The 13,773-nt window shown below is 40.7% G+C and overlaps 1 pseudogene; it reads left to right on the forward strand.

The window, feature by feature from the left end:
- The first annotated feature begins 2,122 nt into the window (after nt 1–2,122).
- On the forward strand, nt 2,123–2,902 carry LOC145956115 (secreted RxLR effector protein 161 pseudogene; annotated as a pseudogene).
- The last annotated feature ends 10,871 nt before the right edge of the window (nt 2,903–13,773 follow it).

Raw genomic sequence — 13,773 nt, forward strand, 5'->3', positions numbered from 1 at the left:
TATCGTGGCGATGATTTATATGTGAATGGTTATCTCCAACATGGTATTTATGTTTTGCCTGATGTAAACCTTAATCCCGTTATGCATGTTTCTAATGTTAAAAGAAAAAGGGATGATCAAGTAAACAAAACATATCTTTGGCATTGTAGGCTTGGTCACATTGGAGAGAAAAGAATTAACAAGTTGCACAAGGAAGGGTACCTTGATCAGTATGATTATGAATCATATACAACTTGTGAGTCTTGTCTCAAAGGAAAAATGACCAAATCTCCATTTACTGGAAAAGGAGAAAGAGCTTCTGAATTATTAGGACTGATTCATACAGATGTTTGTGGGCCTATGAAAATTCAAGCCAAAGGTGGATATTCTTATTTTATCACATTCACTGATGATATGTCTAGATACGGTTTTGTGTATCTCATGAAACATAAATCCGAATCATTTGAAATGTTCAAAAGATTTCGTAGTGAAGTTGAAAAACAAACTGGTAAGAATGTTAAGGTATTAAGATCTGATAGAGGAGGAGAATATCTTAGTAATGATTTTCTTGATCATCTAAAAGAGAATGGGATTCTCTCACAGTGGAAACCTCCAGGAACACCACAACACAATGGTGTATCTGAAAGAAGAAATCGGACCTTATTAGATATGGTAAAATCGATGATGGGGTTCACTGATCTTCCAATTAACTTATGGGGTTACGCATTAGAATCATCGGCATATTTGTTGAATAAAGTTCCCACAAAATCACTCTCAACAACACCATATGAGATATGGAAAGGGCGTAAACCAAACCTTAAGCATATTAAAGTTTGGGGTTGTCATGCCTTGTTAAGAAATTGCAAACAGATAAACTTGAAGCAAGATCACAAAAGTGTCGTTTCATTGGGTATCCTAAAGAAACAATGGGATATTATTTTTTCCACCCTTCTGACCATAAAGTGTTTGTGGCAAGAGGAGCAACCTTTTTGGAAAGGGAATTTCTTGCAGAAGGCTGTCATGGTAAGGAAATAGATCTTGATGAGATTCTAGAAGCCAGTGAAACAACTAATGCTCAAGAACATGAGATGGAAAATGAGCAACCTTTCTTTGATGTTTTGAAATTAATGTAAAGGTTACCTTCTTCAACAAATTTGGTTGAAGAACCAACTATAGTTCAAGAACAAGTTAATGAACCAACTTTAGAATAAGATCAACAACCTCTTAATGAAGTACAAAGGGATTGTACAATTCAAGTGCCTCTTAGAAGGTCTAGTCGTGAACATCGTGCACCAAATAAATTGAATTTATTAGTCCATGATGACACGACATATGAGGTTGATCATAGTGATGATGACCCTAATAGTTATGAAGAGGCTATAAGAAGCTTGGACCATGAGAAGTGGCGTGAAGCCATGGAATCCGAGATGGAATCAATGAAGATCAACAAAGTATGGACTTTAGTTGAAGCTTCAAAAGATATAAAACCAATAGGTTGTAAATGGGTTTACAAGAAAAAGATTGGAGCAGATGGAAAGGTTGAGACCTACAAGGCTCGCCTTGTTGCCAAAGGATATCGTCAAAAGGAAGGAATAGATTATGACGAAACTTTTTCTCCTATGGCGATGCTCAAATCAATTCGGATTCTACTTGCTATAGCGGCATACTATGATTATGAAATATGGAAAATGGATGTAAAAACAGCTTTTCTTAATGGTGAGCTAAAGGAAGATGTGTACATGACACAACCTGAAGGATTCATAACCTCTTCTAATCACCATAAGGTTTGTAAGCTAGAAAGGTCCATTTATGGATTAAAACAAGCTTCTAGAAGTTGGAACATTCAATTTAACAAAACAATTAAAAATTTTGATTTTGTTAGATGTGAAGAGGAACCTTGTGTTTACAAAAGGGTTAGTGGGAGCATAATTATCTTTTTGATGCTATACGTGGATGACATATTGCTTATTGGAAATGACATACCATCTTTGCAAAGTACAAAGATTTGGCTGAACAATTCTCTATGAAGGATTTAGGAGAGGCAACATATATTCTAGGAATAAAGATTTATAGAGATAGATCTAAAAGAATGCTTGGACTCTCCCAATCTATGTATATAGATACCATTTTAAGGAGGTATAATATGGAGAATTCCAAAAGGGGATATTTGCCAATAGGAACAGGAGTTACTCTCAGTAGGGAAGATTGTCCTAAAACCCTTGAAGAGAGAACACGCATGAATAAGGTGCCATATGCTAGTGCAGTGGAAGCTATCATGTACACAATGACTTGTACATGTCCTAACATCGCTTTTGCACTAGGAGAAGTTAGTCGATATCAAGCAAACCCTAGTGAGGAACATTGGAAAGTGGTTAAGACCATTCTTAAGTACTTAAGAAGAACTCAAGATCAATTCCTCATTTATGGTGGCACTGAACTAATGTTGAAAGGCTATACTGATGCAAGCTTTGCATCGGATAAAGATGACAGTAAATCTATTTCAGGTTATGTTTTCACCTTATATGGTGGTGTAGTGAGTTGGAAAAGTTCCAAGCAAGCTACGGTTGCAGATTCAACAACTGAAGTAGAGTATATAGTTGCAAGTGATGCTGCTAAAGAAGTGGTTTGGATGAAGAAATTTATAACTGAGCTTGGTGTGGTTCCTTCAATAGAAGAACCCGTTCCGTTATTGTGTGATAATAATTGAGCTATTGCTCAAGCAAAAGAGCCGATATCACATCAAAAATCTAAACACATCTTGAGAAGATATCACTTGATTAGAGAAATCATTGAACGTGGTGACATTAAGATTTTAAAGGTAGATGGAAAGGAGAATGCAGCAGATCCATTCACCAAGGCACTTGGCATCAAGGAGTTTGATAAACACAAGTGGGAGGTTGGAATGAAGTACATGACAGATTAGCTCTAGGGCAAGTGGGAGATTGTTGGGAATAAGATGTATGCCCAAGATCCAATCTATCTTATATGCATTAATAAGATTGTACTTTATTTTCATGTTTATTGATTATGAGAAATAATTAATATGATAAAGTCCTTGATTACAATTAAAGACTTCTTTTTTTTTTTTTATAATAGAGATTATAATAATGAGAAAAACAAGACCTTTTTAATTTTAATCTAAATTGTTCTTGATCGTAGGATTATTGAGGATAGGACATCATTAATCCACATAGATCAATATATGTGTAATAGTCTTTATTGGATAGAAATTAATAAATCTCATTTATTAAATTACTCATATAAATAGTGCATATAAGGATATGACTATTGAACAGACTCTATAAAGGAACTTTTATGTTAATCTTCTAAAAGGTTCTTGAAAATATTATTTCATACTATCCGGACGTTAAGGAGTGTTGCTAGACTCCAACCTTGATTAGTAAATTAATGTAGTTAATTTACTATCGGTTTAGTTTTGAACCTACAAGGTCACACACTAACGAGTGTTCTAATCTTTGCTCAAGAAAATTTATTATTTGATAATTAAATTAAAGAATTTGATTTTACCAAATAATTATTTTTCTTATAAATAAAATATTATTTATTTATTTTTTACTAGCATCAAAATATAAATAGTATTTGTTTCTATTAAGATAGAAAAGCACGTCAGGTTTTCAATTTCAAATTGAAAGATTCAATTTGAATTTTGACCTAGTCAAAAGTGGTTTTGATAAGAAAAGATAAAAGCTAATTTCTTTTGGATATTTGATAATTCCTATTTTTTAGAAGATAGGATATGGAAGCTGTTGCTAAGTGAATAGATATGTTTACATATTTATAAATATACAGCTCCACTATGGAGAAAGACACACAGAGAAACCATAAGAAAATTAGTTCTTTTCTCTCCTATATCCTGTGCTGGAAAATTGCTCAGTCAAGAGGTTGACAAGCAAAGATTAGTCTCGGTGTGGATACACGTGGGACCTTCATAGTTTTGAAGGAAATTTTTTAAATTTCAGACTTCAACCGGGTAAACTTTATTGGCTTTCATAAATATCCTATTAATTATCATGTGTGGTTTTAGCATAAAGTAGATCTTTTTATTTCCGCTACACATGTTTAGAACATGATTGAACTTTAGGTATATTCAGCCCCTCAATGACCCTTCTTGCTCATTCTGCTTTCTCTTGCTGAAACCACACTTTGAATTGCAATCTGAAATTGAAAAACAAATATTATTGTAACTGTACCATTTATAATTCTTGAATATGATACACCAATAAAATGAATTACCTCATAAAGTTGCTCTCTGATAGCAAAGCCAATAGCTGGCTGCAACGTAAAAGAAGCATTTTACAGTTTAGTCTATTTTATTTTTCAAGCATGTCTGTGTGCTTGTGCTTGGGCATGTTAAGAAGAGAGAGAGGGAGAGATACTTTCATGGAAAAAAACAAGAATTTAATTTCTACTTTAGCACAACAAATTGTTTCTTATTATAACCCAACCAAAATGCCATTACCAACATAAGTTTGTCATCATACAAACGAGCATAAAGTTTCCACAAGTTAAATCCTATTATGTTCCTGAGAAGAAAGATCATGGAAAATAGCATAAAGTTGGAAAAAGTTAAAATTTCAGTCATCAATTCTTCTTGGGGAGCAGGGAGTTTGATAGGGCTCCAAAATATCCAATTTTATTTTAACTTGTTACTAGTGATAATTGGATATACTTACTCCATGTAGACCCCTAAAATTGTCCGGGTCGGAAATAAAGCTCAAAGACTCTCAAAGACCGAAAGAATGTCAGCCGGAAGGACTCCTAGAAGACCCTAGAATGATTCTTTGTAGGTCTAGAAGTCTTAGAATAGCTTAAAATAAGGGTGTGCAAGGATTGGAGCTCAATACACCCTCCCAGAGGTTCAGTACGGCCGTACTGAGCCATTTGAACTGCAATACGGCCGTACTGAACTCAATACGGCCGTACTGAAGATTTTGAACTTCAGTACGGTCGTACCAAATTCAATACGGCCGTACTGTAGTTCAAAAACCCAGTACGGGCCGTATTGACCCCCCAGGCCGTATTGCGCCTCAATCCTATAAATAGGACGTCAATGGCACGTCCTTCCACACTTTTGACTGATTCCTCAACCCTCCTGCTGAGTATTCTTGGGTTTTTGAGCTCTTCTATGCCCTAGATATCTCTCCGGGAGTCGATCCGACGAAGTTCTTGAGTCACGAGCCATTAGCTTGAGATTCGAACAAGTCGAAGGGAAATCTCTTTGATTTCCATAGTAAAAATTTTGTCTTTAGGGGAAAGGAGCGAGCGGACGTGTAGTGGGAAGGAGCGCCAAAAAGCCTCCTAACGTTGTTCATATATATATAAAAGCTCGCTTCGGAGGTTTCTTTCTAAATCCTTTCTTTTACTACTTTTATTGATTTTTTGATTGTTGCATTACATGTTTAGAGCTTTCATCATGTAAATATTTTATCTATAATCGTTTCTAATAAAAAAGGGTAATTTAGTAACTTTATACTATTATTTATGAAATAATTCGTCATAGGGAACCCAAAAGGGGCGTTGTGGGGTGCTAACACCTTCCTCGCACGTAACCGACTCCCTTACCCGACTCTGGTTGTAATGGCCAAAGTTGATTTACGAAAATCAATTGCCTTATATCTTTTTCCAATGTTTTGAGTAAAATATTGGTGGCGACTCCAAGAACCCTTCTTTTTACGAAAAACGCTAATCCATGGAGGGTTCCGTTTGGGATTAACATAGATTGGTGAGAATCATTTAATAAGTATTGTTAGTCCGATGAGGTCTCAGTTTGAGAATAAGTCGCCCTAACAATCCAACATTTTCCAAAACTTTAAAAAAGAGTCCTACCATCGTCGCGAATGCCAACGTCCGTTTCGGCGGGTGGCGACAGATGACGACTCCACTGGGGAAGCCTCGAGAGTCAGTCCCATTTAGTGATGGATTGTTTCTAAAATAATAGTTTAAAATTACTTCATTACCCCTCGCTTGTATGATAACATGTTTTACCTAGTTGGCTTCAATAACTGTTGGATGTTTAAAATTTTTGCAATTGTTTGAAATATAAACTGCACACGAACCTTTGCACACAACAGTTCCCTCTATACCCGGGGGCATGAGTGGAAAGCCATAGGGAGTGGATGTTAGTACGGCCGGTTGTCGAATGGGTCTATAGGTACCCGTAGACCGTTGTCGGAAAGCATCACTCAAGGTGATAACCATGAACTCAAGTCCGACAGTGCGTTGGAACTTTCCATCGACTTACGACGAGAGGAATTGGGTCCCTATAATGGGGGCACCTTGGGGGCCTCAAACTAGTGAGAACAGTTAGAACCTCCTTGAATATGCACTTTTCTGCAGGATACCCCTACCTCGTGATTCGCTCGTGACTGTTCGTGGATGAGTGAATTGTTTGTGCATCGTTTATGTGACATTGTTTGAGCATACATTGCATTCTTTAAACATACAACATTCCCTTTTTTTAAAAAAAAATAAAAATAAATAAATAATAAATAATAAGAATAAATAGGAATAAGAATCTTCCCTTACATGGTGTTAACATCTACCTTCATCACATTCATATAGGTAGTTTCCATTTTCACCCAAAAAAAATAAATAAATACAAAAACAAAATACCCAAGAAAAAGAAAAAAGGGTTATTTATCCAAACCAAGCGATATCATGCATCATCTTAGGAACATCCTAAAAACATGATAATGCTTAGTTGAATAAACACAATGCATGCATATTCAACGCCATCATCTCATATCATGCATTCTTATCAAAGATCATGGAGGGATCTAGGTTTGCATTTCATACATCTCTCCTAGTAATTTATTAATAACATTAATAAAAAGAAAGGATTAATCGATGCATATGTTCGAAAAATGGATCGCACGCCGTTTGTTATTAAGTGTAAGCCAACAACCGCGCCAAGCGAACGCACATCAACTCCGTTGTTGGTAATCAAGACGAATAAAGGGGAAGGTCCGATACCATTGAAGATCACTGCTCCAAGACCTTTTCCCTACGAATCGAATAAGGTTGTGTCATGGATATACGACATCCATTTTTCTGCCGACAGCGATATCTCTAACATCGCTGGACTTGGGGGCATGACTAGGAGTGGCAGGATCTACACTCCCGAAGATCTTCATGATAAAGCTCCCAAGACTAAAGAAAAGGAAAAAGAAAAAGAGAAAACCGGGGAAACAAGGGTTAGGATACAACCCTAATAAAGATCAAAGGACGAAGAGGAACCAAAATCCTTCTCGACGTTCTTTAAGCCAGATCTTTAGGAAGGTCGGTTCACAAGCGTCAAGGCCGGTCATCGTCATCAAGTGCTCTTCTTCTTCCGATAGGGATGTATAAACCTGATGACTGTTAGAGATCACTCCTCGGGGACAGCCCGACCCCCGAGCCTTGATAGGGCACATGTTTCCACTATAATTATAATAAAATCGTTCTCTATTCTTTCTTATTGCTTCTTTTCTTGCTTACAATAAATTTCTAGACCACATTATTCTTAACCCTGTTTGAATAAGCATGAATGAAGTTGAAATTGTCTTAATAACAATAAACCCGCATCATTTTTATGCGAAAGTGTGTGTGATAACTTGGAGCACCATTCCTTGGCCTCGACAAGTGCCATCATGGATAAAAAAAAAAAGAATCCTTTAAAGAACAAAAATCATAAAAACAAAAAAAAGGCTCGGCAGGAAACCCAAAAAGGGGGCTGCGCAAAAATAAGAGCAAAAGACCCGCTAGGAATCCCACGAAAGGGTGACCTAGGCAAAAGTTAGGGTTGCGAAAATAAACAAAACAAAGGTCCGCTAAGACGCTACAAAAAGGTGTTTTAGGCAAAATAAGGATAATCAAAAAGCGAAAATAAATCCATGATGGTACCTGTAGACCCCTAAAATTGTCCGGGTCGGAAATAAGACTCGAAGACTCTCAAAGATCAAAGGAAAGTCAGCCAGAAGGACTCCCAGAAGACCATAGGATGACTATCTGTAGGTTTAGAGGTCTTAGAGTAGCCAAAAATAAGAAAGTGGGAGGTTTGGAGCTCAATACGGCCTCCTTGGAGTTCAGTACGGCCGTACTGCACATTTTGTACTACAATACGGCCGTACTGAAACCAATACGGCCGTATTGAAGTTTCTGTATTTCAATACGGCCGTACTGAATTCAATACGGCCGTATTGAAGTACAAAAACTCAATACGGGCCGTATTGATCCCAGGGGCCGTACTGTGCCTCATCCCTATAAATAGGACGTCATTTGGACGTCATTTGACACTTTTCCACACAGTTTTGACTCCCTCCTTGAGTATTCTGGGGTTTTTGAGCAGTGTTCTGCCCTAGAAATCTCTCTGGGAGTCGATCCGACGAAGTTCTGGAATTCCGAGCATTTAGCTTGGAGATTCGAACTTAGTCGAAGGGAAATCTTTTGGATTTCCATAGTCAAAAATTATTTTTTAGGAAGGAGCGAGCGAGCTTGTAGAGGGAGGGAGTGCCAAAAAGCCTCCTAGACTTCATTGATATATAAAAAGCACGCTTCAAGAGGTTTCTTTTCTAAAAATCCCTTCTTTTACCGCTTTCTGATTGTTGCATATTTAAATTTATCATCATGTAGATATTTAATTTACAATCGCTTATAATAAATAGGGGTAATTTAGTAATTTTGCATTTAATAAATAATCCGTCATAGGGAACCCTAATGGGGCGCTGTGGGGGTGCTAACACCTTCCCCACACGTAACCGACTCCCTTACCCAACTCTGGTTGTAATGGCCAAAGTTGATTTATAAAATCAATTGCCTTAAATCTTTTTCCAATGTTTTGAGTAAAATATTGGTGGCGACTCCAAGAACCCTAATTTTTGCGAAAACCACTAATCCATAGAGGGTCCCGCTTGGGATTAATATGGATTGGTGAATCATTTAATAAAATTGGTAGCTCGACAAGGTCTCAGTTTGAGAATAAGTCGTTCTATCAATCCACCACTTTTCAAAACATTAAAAAGAGTCCAACCATCGTCGCGATTGCCAAGGTCCGTTTCGGCGGGTGGCGACAGTACCATGAGCTGAATTCAAAAAGAAAGGTTCAAGGAAACTATCTAAGTTGTCGAACCACAACGTCAATAACAAGACTTCCTTAACTTCATAAGTGTTTAATCAAACAAGCCTAAACACATAAGCCTACCTTGGCCAGCCATTCTTACAAAAACCATTTTCGAAAAAATAATCCCCTCTAAAACACAAACTTCTGAACAAAAAATATCTTTCCCTTCTTTTCTCTTGTCCCAAACGATTTTAGAGTAATCTAGCGGAAACATGGAGATATAGTGGTCAATAGGAGGGTTGATACATCTTCTAAAGGAAGGGAAGGATCACTGGGTTGATGACACCAATCTCAATATAACACACATCATTCCTCGGTTACAGAAATCGGCAGCGCACAGCCCGTCTAGAGGAATGGCAAAAATCCAAACAGAGAAACGCATCGGTTAATTCTTTTGAAAAAATAAATCAAATAGAATTAGGTGCATCATACCGCATACATGCATGCAGATGATAGGTGTACTGGAAGATCACTTATTATCTGTTTATTGAAAAAAAAAAAAAAAATCAATACGGCCGTATCTAATTCGGTACGGCCCGTATTAAAATTAGGGTTAAGAACATATTTTTAACCCAGTACGGGCGTACTGAGTTGAATACGCCCGTACTGGCCATAACGTACACACCAATACGGGAGTATTGAATTCAATACGGCCCGTATTGGTCTCCCCTTTTGAACGTTAACAGAAAGGTCAGTACGGCCGTACTGAATTCAATACGGGCCGTACTGACTTACTTTTGTCTATAAGAACGCCCCTTCCCCCTCTCATTCTGCACATCATTCTCATCCCTCTGCATACTTTGTCTGTGAGAGAGTCTGAGCTCCCCCCCAATTCCGAGAAATGGCCGAGTCATCAAGAAAGAGGCACAGGGTCCTCGCGCAACTCGAAATGACCGCGCGTCATCAAGAGAGGCTGGAGCTCCTTGAGTCATTCATATTCCAGCCGTCAAGGGTGCTCGACTTCACCATTCTCCGGGCGATGGAATGGGAGGATGAGGTCCGAGGCTACATCAACGCCATAGGATGGGGATTCCTCTTTGATCCCCACCCTCAGATCTTCCCGACTGCGACGAAGGAGTTTCTGGCTACCGTCGGCGTCACTGAGTCGACGAACAGCTTTGGCGCGACAGTCTACTCAGTGGATTTTTGGATGAGGGGAGGATACCGCTCCCTGACACTGGACGAATTCAACGTCCAGGCTGGCTTCTTTTAGCGAGCTGATCAGCTGGAGTATCGGGACGCCATCTGCGAATGCCCCGATAATCTGACCACGAACGAGATGTGGAGAGAGCTCACGGGTCAGATGGACTACCACGCCGGAGTGAAGGGTACTTGGCTCTCGACGGCGCTATGGATCTGCCACAAGCTGATCACCGGCTCCATCCATGCCAGACCGAAGAGCCCCGATTCAGTGACGCGACAGGATCTGCTGGCTCTTTATTGCATGGTCACCGGACAGAGGGCCAACCCCAGATTCTTTTTCCTCGAGCACATAAAGAATCTGGGGACAAGAGAGGGTAGCGACGCTCGGCGAGGATACATCATGGTCTCCACGCTCCTTTCACGACTCACCGAGACTTGGGGGTGCCCCGATGGCATAGATGCAGGGGAGTTGGCGCCCAAGCCCATCAATGCTGCCACCCTGATCAACATGAAGATCATTGCCAGGGCAGGGAGGCAATTTGTACGAGCGACCACACACGACACCTTCAGCGAGCTCTTCGAGAACATCGAGCTCCCAGGTGATGTGTACCCGCAGCCAGAGGCCGACACCTCACAGCAGGACAGGGCCTACTTTGATGCTAGTTTCGATGCGTTGCAACAGAGCATCGACACTCGATTCGACATGGCGCAGCACAGTATCGACGCCCTCAGACAGGATTTTGACAGCCTGTCAGTCTGGCTGCATCGTCGCTTCCCAGACCCTCCACAGGATCCGCCGACAGAGGAGTGAAGACTGGCCTCTTTTTCTTACTTTTTGTTTATTTGATGAATCGGGTTGTGCCCCAATTTTCATTGTACAAATCCAATTTCATTTAATGAAATTCTCCACTTTGAATTCAAAGCTCTTTAGCATTTCAATTTCTGTACAGAAAAAGCCAAAAATCGACAAAAAAAAAGGCAAAATTCAGAAAATCAAACAATCATACAGAATAACTGAGCCTGGAGAGGCTTGCCGAAATAATAGTCCCCAGAGACATCTTAGCTTGCACTCTTAGGCCGAATTCTCAGTGAAAGCTATCAGAGCAAGATCAGCCAGATTCCCTAATGGAAGCATGATCATCCAAACGAAAACATCCAAGTCAAAGAACTCAGACTTCCTCAGTGGAAGATGGCTTTCCAACTCAAGCGATGAGTGAAGCTAAGCCTGCAGAGGCTTTCTAAATAATACTCTGGGATACACAAGATCCTCAATTCCCATTCGCCTACTCAGAGGCACTCCTTCAAAAAGAGAAAATCCAAAAAGATTAATACCCATTCCCCAAGCGGAATTCGGTATTCAGATACACACCGAGCGTCAAGATAATCCGCCTAACAGAAGAGGCCAATCAAGATCAATACGACAGAATCCCCCAGCGGATAACAGCCTACACAGAGGCAACAAAACCAGAAAAATCAAAAAGAGTCACCCGAACAAGGATAACCGGGATACTCCACCAACGTCGAAAGGACGTCAGCCAATCATAAGGCACCGCTCACCCCAGAAAGAGCATCTTCGTGTCTACATCCCCAAGGAATCAGAATTTCCCCAGTGGGCACCAACTACGCAATGGAAAGTTGGGACACAAGAACCTATGAGTAACTGCACATCCCCTAGACGGATCCCTGCGTTATCCAGCCCTCAGCGGCACAAAAATCAAAAACTACCGTCGAAGCAGCATCGTGGACTGTGGAGACAAAATCATCTCAAATCCCTGGAGAGGGCAAACTCACGCTACCAAAGTGACCAGAAGCACGGAGGTATGCAACCCTGGGGAGGGCAAACCGCAGACCCTGGAGAGGGCAAACTCACGCTACTGAGGTTGTCAGAAACACCGAAGTATGCAACGAGCCTGGAGAGGCGACGACTAATACTCAGCTACCGACGTCGTCAGAAACACGGAGGTATGCAGCTACCAAGGTTGTCAGAAACACCAAGGTATGCAACGAGCCTGGAGAGGCGACGACTAATACTCAGCTACCGACGTCGTCAGAAACACGGAGGTATGCAGCTACCGAGGTTGTCAGAAACACCAAGGTATGCAACGAGCCTGGAGAGGCGACGACTAATACTCAGCTACCGACATCGTCAGAAACACGGAGGTATGCAGCTACCGAGGTTGTCAGAAACACCAAGGTATGCAACGAGCCTGGAGAGGCGACGACTAATACTCAGCTACCGACGTCGTCAGAAACACGGAGGTATGCAGCTACCGAGGTTGTCAGAAATACCAAGGTATGCAACGAGCCTAGAGAGGCGACGACTAATACTCAGCTACCCCGTCGTCAGAAACACGGAGGTATGCAGCTGCCAACGTCGTCAGAAACACGGAGGCATGCAGACCCTGGAGAGGGCAAACTCACGCTACCGAGGTTGTCAGAAACACCGAAGTACGCACGAGCCTGGAGAGGCCACGACTAATACTCAACCTGGAGAGGCTACTCGACAGTTTTCCCACCTGAAGACACTACAAGTTGGAAGGGTGGCTTACTCCCTGGACAATTGGGTCAACTCCTTTACTTGTCAACCGGTACACCAAAAAGTCGTTCGACTAAGTAAAGGGGGGGCAGCTGTAGACCCCTAAAATTGTCCGGGTCGGAAATAAAGCTCAAAGACTCTCAAAGACCGAAGGAAAGTCAGCCGGAAGGACTCCTGGAAGACCCTAGGATGATTCTTTGTAGGTCTAGAAGTCTTAGAATAGCTTAAAATAAGGGTGTGCAAGGATTGGAGCTCAATACACCCTCCCAGAGGTTCAGTACGGCCGTACTGAGCCATTTGAACTGCAATACGGCCGTACTGAACTCAATACGGCCGTACTGAAGATTTTGAACTTCAGTACGGCCGTACCAAATTCAATACGGCCGTACTGTAGTTCAAAAACCCAGTACGGGCCGTATTGACCCCCCAGGCCGTATTGCGCCTCAATCCTATAAATAGGACGTCATTGGCATGTCCTTCCACACTTTTGACTGATTCCTCAACCCTCTTGCTGAGTATTCTTGGGTTTTTGAGCTCTTCTCTGCCCTAGATATCTCTCCGGGAGTCGATCCGACGAAGTTCTTGAGTCACGAGCCATTAGCTTGAGATTCGAACAAGTCGAAGGGAAATCTCTTTGATTTCCATAGTAAAAATTGTGTGTTTAGGGGAAAGGAGCGAGCGGACGTGTAGTGGGAAGGAGCGCCAAAAAGCCTCCTAACGTTGTTCATATATATATAAAAGCCCGCTTCGGAGGTTTCTTTCTAAATCCTTTCTTTTACTGCTTTTATTGATTTTTGATTGTTGCATTACATGTTTAGAGCTTTCATCATGTAAATATTTTATCTATAATCGTTTCTAATAAAAAGGGGTAATTTAGTAACTTTATACTATTATTTATGAAATAATTCGTCATAGGGAACCCAAAAGGGGCGTTGTGGGGTGCTAACACCTTCCTCGCACGTAACCGACTTCCTTACCCGACTCTGGTTGTAATGGC

Source organism: Cajanus cajan, chromosome 3, assembly GCF_000230855.2.
Source record: "Cajanus cajan strain Asha chromosome 3, NIPB_CcT2T_4, whole genome shotgun sequence".
NCBI lineage: Eukaryota > Viridiplantae > Streptophyta > Magnoliopsida > Fabales > Fabaceae > Cajanus > Cajanus cajan.